Source organism: Vespula pensylvanica, chromosome 17 (genome assembly GCF_014466175.1).
Source record: "Vespula pensylvanica isolate Volc-1 chromosome 17, ASM1446617v1, whole genome shotgun sequence".
NCBI classification, from domain to species: Eukaryota; Metazoa; Arthropoda; class Insecta; order Hymenoptera; family Vespidae; genus Vespula; species Vespula pensylvanica.
Genome location: NC_057701.1, coordinates 1,356,374 through 1,367,681, shown reverse-complemented (window position 1 = coordinate 1,367,681; position 11,308 = coordinate 1,356,374). Strand labels below are relative to the sequence as shown.

Below are 11,308 nucleotides of genomic sequence, written 5' to 3'. Positions count from 1 at the left end.
TAAGAAAAAAAAAAGGGAATGTTTTCCAACGAAACTTCGGACTTGGCGTTGGCATTTTCACGAAAAAGAGAAAAAGTCAAAGCGCCGACACGGAGGTGTCGAGTGTTTTTATTCCATTACCTAGGAGCGCCATCCTCTTAACCACTTACTTAACCTACGACCTTCATCCTCGTCTCGTCCGATCGTTCCTCCCTTACTACCTGTTCTCCAACTTGATGGCCTTCGACAACTCAAATATTATCCGTCGTTCAATCCCTCCCTTGCCGTCTCGGTTATCAGAGGATCGACATTTTTTGAGTCTCCGCTTCTCGCTTCTAAAGTCTTGCCAACTCTTCCCTTCCTCCCTTCATCCCCTAAAAACACTTTAAAATCTAATTCCCGTTGACAGCGACGGAACCGATAATGTTCCCACCGAGAACTCTGATTCTCATCCGATTATTTCAAGGTCGTCGAGGACCGATCTACATAGGTATGTACATATATATATATGTGTGTGTGTATGTATGTATGTACAAGACGTTACATTATGTACGTGATTAAACTCTTTAAAAGTTCTTTCACAAGTTTTATGCAATCTTTTCTGAATGTATTATTTAGAAATATTCTTATTATCATTCAAAATGTATGTGGTCGTTTACATCCGATCGTTATAATAATACTTGTATTTATAATATATATTATGTTTAGTCTATATCGTCGATATCAATGTCGATATACTTTTAGGAACACCCTGTATAGAAGTAATTTCATGAAACTCGCTTTTAGTGAGACGACAGCTTATGTAAGAGTCGCGTGTCCGTTTCTCGCGATCGTCTTGCTCGTCTTACATCGTTCTTTATTAAAGATTTTAGATAAGGTTAAAGGCTTCATAGAGACGTCATGGAAGAAGGCCACAAGTTTTTCCGACGTTTAACGTGCCTCGATAGGAGGAGAAGGAGATAGAGGAATAGGAGAGAGAGAGAGAGGGGGAGAGAGAGAAAGAGAGAGAGAGAGAGATAAAAGCTAGTAGTAAAATGTACGTGTGAAATCAGCAGAACGGGGAACGTTCCACTTCGTTAATTAAACCGATATAAACGGTGGAATAAGATGCAAATGATCTGGGTGTGGTCGAAATGGGGATACCATTCCACCACCCTCTTTATTTATTCTTTTTTATTGGACAAAACGATCGAGACACTCTCATTCTCGAAGCGTCGCATAATAATTCTTATCTTTGTGTTGTCTTTCTCCGTTCTTTTCTCTCTTTCTTTTTATTCTTTTCTTTTTTTTTTCTGGCATTTTCAACACTGACAAAAAGTTGGCCAGAAGTTTCTTAGAATTTTTATTATCATTCTCCGACTGTTAAAGTCAGATCGCTTTTAGTATCCGGGAAAAATTAATTAAACTTCTAGCTACTGTACTAATCAACTTCTTGCACTTCCTACACTCGGTTTCTTTTTTCTTTCTTTCTTTTTTTTTTCCACCACGACATTATTTATTCCTCGCAGTATTTATGAAAAGTTAAATTTATAAAGGACATTTTCATTTTGTAATACGTTTTGTTCCCGTTACGTTAGCATTTAAGCATCGACCTGCATTGTTTCGAAGGATCTTCTGGCAGTGACTCGAGAAAGACGGAGGTAGAAAAGACAAGACGTCGATGTTGGTAGCGACGTTCCGTTCCATTCCGTTTAAAGAATCGTCCAAGTGTTGAGGGGTGGGAACGTGCGAGGGTGGCTCGCACGTGGAGGCGGAGCGACGTCGCGCGTCGTGATGCCAGACCGACGCCGGCTTGCGTCCTGCCCCCAAGGCTTTTGGTGGGGAGACCTGAAGAACGCAGTTCTCGACGGATCGCCGAACCGTTATCACGCGAACGTTGACACACGTCCGTTCTTTTCTTCGTTCAACTCGACGAATCTTCTCCACGTGACACGCTCTTGTTTAATCCTTTTTTTTTTAAATCACTATCCCGACTAAAAAGAAAAGCTTATTCATCGAGTATTCTTATCTGAGATGCTTCGTGGAAAAATCCAGAGATTTTTGATACTCGTCGATCGATAGATCGATCAATCGCGATCGATCTTGATTCTCTCGAATCGATCTAAATTAAATCGAAGAGATTTCGATAAACTTTTAAGACGCGATATACGTTTGAGGAGCGTGACATATTTTTATTTGTATCTGCACATATATATATATATATACACACATACACATACATGTATATATATACATATATATTTTAGTCGTTCGTTCGATAAAGACTATAAAAAATACCGATGACCCGGACCGGTTGTTGACTCTTATCCGTTTTCTTTGTAACAGTATTTACTTTATTTTGTTTGCATTCAGTTAGAGGTGTGTTCTCCAACGTGAAGCTTCCGATCGATCTCCTCCGCGTGTGTTTTGTGCGGTGCTGTTACAAGATTGACCCCTACGGTTATGTTGAAGCGTGTCGAATGTATCAGCAGGACCTAACGTATTTCAAAGGATCACCACCTTGGTACTTTGGCTGTGTCGGATGTAAGGATTTTGCTGGATATAATAGACGTCTGAGCGAGGTAAACATCTTTATCAAGAACATTTTAATTAATACATATTCGCGTTTTTCATTGTGATAAAATCAACGAGGAAAACCGATTGTCCAGGACAAAAGAGATTCTATTCTGTTCTATATATTTTCTTTGCTGCTTTATCTCTTACTTCACACCGTTGAGATTTAATTTCTGTCTGGCCGGGCACGACAAGTGGAATTTCGTCGTCCTTTCATTCATTTACGAGCGTTATAATTAAGTTTTCATGGGAAGCTCATAAAATCAGCTTACGAATCATCTTTTCACGTCTTTTCATCGATTCAATGCAAAGGAGATAGAGGAAGAAGATTGAAAATGAGTGGGAAAGGGAGAGAGAGAGAGAGAGATAAATAGATAGAGATAGATAGAGAGAGAGAGAGGGGAGAGAAAGAGAGAGAAAGAGAAAGAGGGAAAGTGAAAGAGGAAAAGAGAAATAGAGAGATAGGACATGAGTAAGATGCAAAATACGATTATTCCCGGCTGTACACACATGTATATGCATGGAAGACCGCAGAACTTACGTTTTCCCTCTGCTTTGGACCCTCATTAGCGTTGCACCGCGTGGAAACTTTATTACTTGCAAAAACGTCTAATGGCATTTTGAAACTACGTCTCGCCGTTTCCTGGATATATCTTTAGCATGACAAATACTCTCTTGGAGTGGTGTGACATGTTATCAACATGTTAAAAAACTCTTCTCAAACTTCTCTCTCTCTCTTTCTCTTTCTCTCTTTCCCTTCCTCTCTTCCTCTTTCTCTTCCTCTACCTCTGTCTTTTCCTCTCCTCCTCTCTTTCTAATAGTGCATTCTCATATTTTCTTACATATTTTCTAAGTAATTATAAATTTTTTCGTGTTTTAATTTTAGATAAAACTCGACTCTCTTGACTCTTTCATGATTTATCATTAAAACGTTGAACGAATTTTGACGTGCATTTCTTTTATTGTTATTATTATTATTATTATTATTATTATTATTATTATTATTATTATTATTATTATTTTTTTTTTAAATCGATAGTATTTACATTTTCGTCTTCTTTTCTCTCGAGGAGGAGAAAAAAATTCTCGAGTCTTAGTATTATTCAGCTATGCCGCACGTTCTCGACGGTGCATAACTTTCTATACACGTGAAACACGTAACTACCGAATTCAGAGAGTATTTACGAGTGTACGTTCGTATATGAAGTAGAAAGAAGTCATGTACTCTTGCTCTCGTATAGTATTTTATATGTATGTGTATATATATATATATATATATATATATATATATATAAAGAGAGAGGCAAAAAGAAAAAGAGAGAGAGGGAGAGAGCGAAAAAGAGAAAGAGAAAGAGAAAAGAGAAGAAGAACGAGAAGAAGGTAAAGAAGGAAGAAGAAAAAGGCTTCTAGGGCTGGGTTTTCCAGTAGTGGTTGGTTGTGTAGTTTTATCAAGGAGGAAAGGTAGCAGAATGCGACTATTGTACGGACAAAAGAAAGTGTAGAAAGAAAAAAGAGAGAAAGAAAGAGAAAGATAGATAAAGATAGAGAGAGAGAATGAGAGAGAGAGAGAGAGAGAGAGAGAAAGAGAGAGAATCGTTTTAAACTACCATCCACTTTACATTCCTGATTTCACTTAATCTCTTGTTTATTTCTTTTTATGGTTTTTCAAGCAACCATCGTGGAATACATCGTTGCATCACGAAATGCGAAGATAGTAGAAATAATAGAAAAGAATCTATTCAGGAGACTAAAGGTGATAAGAGCTCCTCCTTGCTCTCTTTCTCTTTCTCTCTTTCTTTCTATTTTTTTCTTTTTCCTTTTTTTTTCTTTTTCCTTGTTTTTTCTTTTTATAATCCATTAGAAGAAGTCCTGACAATAAATTCCAGGCCATTTGGACTCTCTGTTCTCTTTTCTCCCATTATATTAGGATTGACACGATTTTCCCGGCCATCGTAGCACCTTGCGGTGTCCTTCAATCGGCCCGTTGAGAGAAATGCAATTTTCTAAGTTCACCGTTTTATCGACACTTTAACTTGGAAAGGGTTGAAATTAGAAGGGGAGTTCGTTTCGAGTTTCACTAGACGTGTACTTAAACTGATAAAATTTTTATGCGCGACATAGTTTATTTTTTATTTTCGCGTTTTTCCTTATCTCGTAGATTTTTCGAAGTTTTAGATTTTATAGTAGATTTAAAGAGACAGATAGACAGAGAGAGAAGGAGGAGAGAGAGAGAGAGAGAGGGAGGGAGGGAGGGAGAGGGAGAGAGGGACGTTGAGATACATCGAAAATTCACTTAACGCGTTGGGAGTAACGTCGACGATCACCGGACGTGACGGAGCTTCTACGTACGTCTCTGTCGTCAGACGTGGACACATACGACGTTGAATTTCGGTTCCGCACGTCATGCAATATGGTTGTGTGTGCGTCTCCCCAGGAAGAAAAATTAGAAATATTTCTTGAAAAAGGAATACGCTCGAAAGGAAATATTTTATTCTGACTTGTTTACCTAACGATTCGATCTAACAATAAGATACAAATAACACGTTTTTTTTTTTTTTAAATTCCTTTCCTTTTTATTTCCTTTTTTTCAATCAAATCGTTCGTTAAATTTATGCAAGATTTATTCGCATAACGTAGTTCTATACCGTTTAGGTTAAAATAACAAGCTAGCGAGAAAAGTCAGTGACTCGTTCTCGTTTCTCTTCTATGTACGTGCATAGTATATGTACTAATATATAGTAAACGATTATTTACATCTTGCTACACAAACACGCTACTGGCTCTACAGTTTTCTATTTTTACTTCAGTTTATCTCATAGTAGAACGGTCGCAATGCGTTATTGGAAATTTATTTTCCTCTGCGAGAAGTCGTTAACGTTCGTCTCGCGCTCTATGCTTCCTCCCACTTTCCCCGATTCTAACGAAATTTCGATTTGATTTTCTCTTTTATATATTTAATTTTCTACGTCGTATTAATTAAGTTGATGGCACAGGTTGGCAATAGAAAAAAATTACTTAATGAAAATCAATTGATAAAATTTATCTTCTCTCTCTCTCCCCCCCTCCCTCCCTCTCCCTCTCCCTCTGTTAAATAAAAAGTTATTTTGGACTAAAATTTTAGCTGATTTTTAATTCAGAAAGAAAGCAACTATAAATCTTCATATGATATTGAAAATGGAAATTAGAATTATTTTTTCAAACTGGAATTATTTAAAAAAGTGACATAGGTGATCGAATTTTATTTCAAAAATAAAAATTCTTGGAAATTATGATTTTAATTTGTTTGTTTCATTTCACTTATTCTAAGTAACAAAACATGAGTGAAACGAAACGATCAGCTCGTTGAATACGTGGGAATTGCTGAGAGAATTCGATAAAAAAGAGAGAGAAAGAGACGTAGCTAGTTTGATGTAGATGGATCGCTTGTGAAGCGAAGAGCCTAATATAGATTGATATTGCATGGATACATCTATATGCTCTAATGTCTTTATGCCACGTGCTACTTACTCTCAACACCCTAATGACATTGACAGTGATTGTGATTAGTTGATTCACTGCTGATGACTTTTCTATGTACCTGTACGATCATTGTGCACGATCTATTGTTACATACAATATTTTCATTATATAGAGACATATTTTATGTAATTCATTATTTTCTTTCATACGTCCCACGATATAATTTTTTCTTTCATACATAATTATCATACACGATTATCATCTTATAATCATAATTAGAAATTCTCTTAATAAGTAATGATACGACTAGGATATTTACTTCCATCCTATATTTTATTTTTTTTTTATTCTGTTTATTTATTTATTTATTTATTTTTTTTTTTTCATACATACTGGATATCTAAATTATTACTTTAATCAAACTTGGAAATTCTTGGAGGAACGATTAGAATATCTCCAAAGCTTGGAATTAATTCAAACGTCAAATGAGTGTGTTGCTTCATCGCTCGATGGATAGAATCAGTTAGCGAAGGAATTAATTCGCTTCTCGATTTCAGGAGGCACGCTTTTCTTCAATGATCGATATCCCTCTTTCGGAGTGCACGTGGCACGAGTGTTCTTCCGAGCAAATCGTTGGAATTGCGCGCAAGTAGCGAGTGCTTTTCAAGGAGAAGAAGAAGAAGAAGAAGAAGAAGAAGAGAACAAGGGTAGGGAAAAGGGAGTGGATATGTATGTAGGGAGAGGTAGCCGCATAATGTAATGGCTGCGATTTGCGGCTGTTTCATCGTCCCGTTTGCACGCGATCTTCTCGTAATTCCGCACGTCATGGCGTCGGCATGTTTCTTCTTCGCTATCTGACACGTTACACCTGTTACCACGTGCAAGATCGAGAGAGAGAGAGAGAGAGAGAGAGAGAGAGAAAGAGAGAAAGAGTGAGAGAGAGGGAGAGGGAGAGGGAGAGGGAGAGAGAAACGTTGTTAGATGTACTTCCTTTAGCCGTGTAGCCATCGTCGCACGCAAAGCCTAATTGGTCAGCGAATAGTTAACACACGCTGTACTTCGAAGCTCTTCTCTCGAACAAATTGATTATCTTACGCGTTCTAGATTTTATATATCAACAATTAATTTTTCATCAAAAATTTCTATTCTTGAAATTTCGCTATACATACCATTTGAAATTGGAAGTTATATAAAGCATTCTCTGATATTTTTTCTCGTTTTTATCAATTTCGTAGAGATCGTGTGTGTATATATATATATATGTGTGTGTGTGTGTATGGGTATACTCTAGTTTATCTTTTCCTTTTCGTAATTTAGGTACCAGTTTCACAGACGAAAGCTTGGTATAGAAAAAAAAAGGAAACGTTTCCTCATTCTCCTTTCTTAGCCATTCTCGCGTGTCAATTTTTCCTTCAATTTCGTATTGCTGCAATTTTTCGCAAGTACTTTTTTCTCCTTGGTTCGAAGAGAAAAGATCCACGCGCTGTGTGCTGCTGCCTGTGTGCAGAATATTGCTATCGTGGAAGAAAGAAACAGAAGGAAGGAAGGAAGGAAAGAAAGAAAGAAAGAAAGAAAGAAAGAGAAACGTACGTAGTCGAAATAACGAGGCGAAGTGGCCGTTTCGTAGTAGGAAAAGAAAAGACATCGTCTGATCGCTGCCGGTGCTATACTTCGCACTATAGTAGTAGTAGTGGTGGTAGCTGCTGAGCGACCCCGTTCAGCTAAAACGTTCGTTCTGTGGAAGGAACGTCTCTATAATTGCAAAAAGTCCACGTGCTCGAAGCAATACTTTGCTTATGAGTGCCAGATGTTTCCCTTCATAACTTTTCTACGGGTCATCGTCGAGGTCATCTTCTCAGGGTCACCAACTACGATCGAAGACAACCCTTCGACCCTTATCCTTCTATCTTCTACCCTTTATACACATCTACACGCGTTGAATACATGCACACATACACGATAGATAGATAGATAGATAGATAGATACCTATACGCGTAGCACACAATGTCATTCTTCGTGTGACACTTCCGGTAGGTTCGCTAGATCGACCAGCTTGAATTTTCCAGGTGATCGGTGTCCGTGTGCCGTGTTGCATGTGAGCGTGAAATACCGCAAAGGCTGCTCCAGAGGATGTTGCCGCTGCAGTAGCCGCTTTCGGGGCCATCGAGCGCACTTTTCTGCATCGAAATCCGCGTCGAGTACGTTCGAAAAGCGTCATGCGGGAAAGCTTGTTTTACGAGAATTCTCCACTTCTCCCTTTCTCCTTTCACCCCCTAGCGTACCTCTACTACCACCACTCTATGGTACTTTTCTCTCTTTCTCTCTCTCTCTCTCTCTCCTTTCTCTCTTCCTATTTTATCCTTCTCTTCCTTTTTCTATCTTCTCTCTCTCTCTCTCTCTCTCTCTCTCTCTCTCTCTCTCTCTCTCTCTCTCTCTCTCTCTCCCTCTTCCTCTTCCTCTTCCTCTCCATGGTACCACCTTTTCCTCCTTTGTCTATCTCGTCGAATTGGCCCCGGAGCTCTCACAGCTCCTGGACACTAGGATAACCCGCTTGCAATATCGTCCGTTTTGATCCCAGCATCGTTTCTGATCCTTTCGACGTTCGATCTCTTTTTCCTCCTACATATGCGGTCCTTGCCGAGTCGTTTCCTCTCGATTCATGTCCCAATCGATCTATTTTACAAATTGACAATTTTTATATCCTTATGTGTAATTTATTTATGTGATTATATTAGACTTGTAGGTATGTAGAAATCATTTTTTCACTTAGATAAAATGATTTACGTTAAAAAGAAATTAGAAGAAAGAGAAAGAGTGAGGGAGGGAGAGAGAGAGAGAGAGAGAAATATAAGGCTATGAATTTTTCGATTTTCCAAGGATCGACTGCTAGTTCTCGTTCGTAACGAGGAAACATCGATTCTCCTTGGTTCGTTCTACTAGCCATCGAGCGACACGCTTGAATCCGGATAGAAAGAAAACTTCGAAGGAAGAAAGTAGCGATGGAACAAGTCTAATTAAAACAGTCCGCGAAAGTTTTCGCGATGAGAAAAAAAAAAGAAAAAGTTACGATGGGCGAAGAACAAAGTGCCAAGCAATTGTTGTTCTTCTGGCCGCGAATTTAATTGAAACGGGCTATGCGAGAGAACGAAACACACACACACACACACACACAGAGAGAGAGAGAGAGAGAGAGAGAGAGAGAGAGAGAGAGAGAGAGAGAGAGAGAGAGAGAAACAGTAACGAGAACGTGTATCCATCTTGATTCTCTCTCTCTTTCTTCCACATTTTTCTTTTTCTCTTCTCGCATTACGTAATTTCGAGGAGGCTATTGCAAAGCCAGTTCTATAATTCCTTTTAATTTTTTCTTCTTTCCTTCCTTTTATTTAAATTTTTTTTATTTAATTATTTATTTCATTTTATTCATCAAGAAAAGTGAAGAAGAAAGGAACAAAAGGAAAGAAGTAGCCACTCGACGGTTTAACGATGTTAGAGCCTGTGTACGTGTAACGTAAGTACCCCAGCAGAGATCTCTGTGACAACGATCTGTGGCAGCATGCTAGCCGGAAGCTGCGCGTTAATGTATATTTATGTATTAAACAGGCATTATTTATACGTCCGATGAATATGCATTGTTTCGGTGGCAGTAGCGAGGTGTCGAGTGCAGACCCGTCGCTATCACTGCCTCATCAATCACACACAGTCCCACTGGCATCCGCCACCACTGGCATCGTCCAGCCTCACACCTCACCCCTCAGCCCTCCTTTCCAATCCTCCTGCTCCGAGGGCTCCCAACGAAGGCCGCGATCCCACAGTCCGCCCATGTCATCCCTCACCATCAAACCTCCAACCCCCGAACATCCCTTCCTCTCTCGCTGGCCAACCCTCGTCGGCAGCGTCGTCGTCTCTCTCGTCGTCGTTCTCGATGGTACCTCTCCTCGCACCGCAATTGACACTAATTTACGTAATTTTTTCGCTAGGGCCACATGTCACCGCATTACGTTGGCAGCCTGCTGCGTGCAAGCGTTGTTCCCGAACACTGTTGTGCTTGAGACGAGTCTCCCTAATGACTCTTTCTCTCCCTCTCCCTCTCTCTCGCTCTCTCTCGTTCTCTCGCGCTCTCAATGTCTTTCTTTTTTTTTTTTCTTTTTTTTCCTTCTTTCCTTTTCTATCTCTCTATATCTCTTTCTTTCTCTTTCTCTCTCTTTCTCTGACTACTCGAACTTCTTTCGAAAGCTCAGCGTACACGATATCGAGCTCATTTCGGTTCTGGTTATTTGACTTTAACGGCTCGAACTTTGGCCTCTGTTCCCAACGAAAAAGCTTGAATTTCATCGACGAGCATGTAAAAGTTCTTGCGATAAGCTCACCGGTTCGATAACCTCACGCGATCGGAGCTAGCTAAGGGATGCAAGAAATGTGGCTGAACTTTCGATAGTGCGTGCTAGAAATGTTGGCAGTAATGACCGATGCAATTTCATGACCGAATTCGGTGCTCCCCCCCCTCTATCTTTCTCTCTTTCTCTCTTTATCTCACTCGAAATAACGAATGTCCTCTGTCACGTGTCAGTGTTTTATTATGATTTTGATTTGGTTTTTTATTTTTATTTCTATTTTTATTTTTTTTTATTTTTGTCATTTTTCTCAAAAAACGGTAGAGGGTGGGATAGCCTGTTACGGATATTCAGCTTTTGCCCCGAAAGTGTATTTCTCTTTTTTTTTCTCTATTTTTTGTAACACGATCTCGTTTCCCCCACCCATTCTGCTTCTTTTCGTAAAAACAATCGCGGTGAAAATTATGGGCGATAGGATTCGCGTGGAAACGGCCGATACCCTATATCGATCGTTTCATTCGCTCCCTCGTGTCGTTGTTCGCAGCCACAATTTAGGGAAAACGATCGAGTGTTCTAGCAGCGACTCGCGCGTCCGATTTACATTGATAATTTTCGAGCGAGCCGACATGTTCGCCAAGATCCCCAACGGAACTATGTATTTTCGTTTGTTGGGCTCTTCATTGAAAAGATTTTCTAGGGAGGAAAAAAAAATATAAAAAAGAACACGGAGAATCTCTTTACTCTCATCATTGTTTCCCTTTTCTTTTCTTTTATTTTCTTCTCTTTTCGTTATTTTTCTCATCGTCTTGCGTTACAGTTGCTCGCAATTGTACGATGCACTAGAGTTCAACAGTAATGTCCTTTATATTTGCCCCTGCGGTTTCACGATTATTTCCTACTTTCTGAGTTGAAGAAACATAAGAGAGCATTTCGTTATTTCGTAATTTTCACAAATTCGAGATAGTAGAAAATTTGGTGTATATAT

The 11,308-nt window shown here is 39.2% G+C and overlaps 1 protein-coding gene across 6 annotated transcripts in view; it reads left to right on the top strand.

Annotated features, from left to right (window-relative positions):
* Positions 1-1,789: 1,789 nt before the first annotated feature.
* LOC122635042 (lachesin-like) overlaps positions 1,790-11,308 on the top strand; it is a 100,963-nt gene continuing 91,444 nt past the window's right edge. The window contains exons 1-2 of one of the 6 annotated variants that reach the window (XM_043824776.1): positions 1,790-1,864; positions 2,332-2,540. The gene's annotated coding sequence lies outside the window, so the exon portion shown is untranslated. Of the gene's footprint in view, positions 1,906-2,180; positions 2,541-6,548; positions 6,699-11,308 lie in introns of those variants that run through there. The other 5 variants (XM_043824775.1, XM_043824777.1, XM_043824781.1 and 2 more) reach the window with 5 other exon arrangements.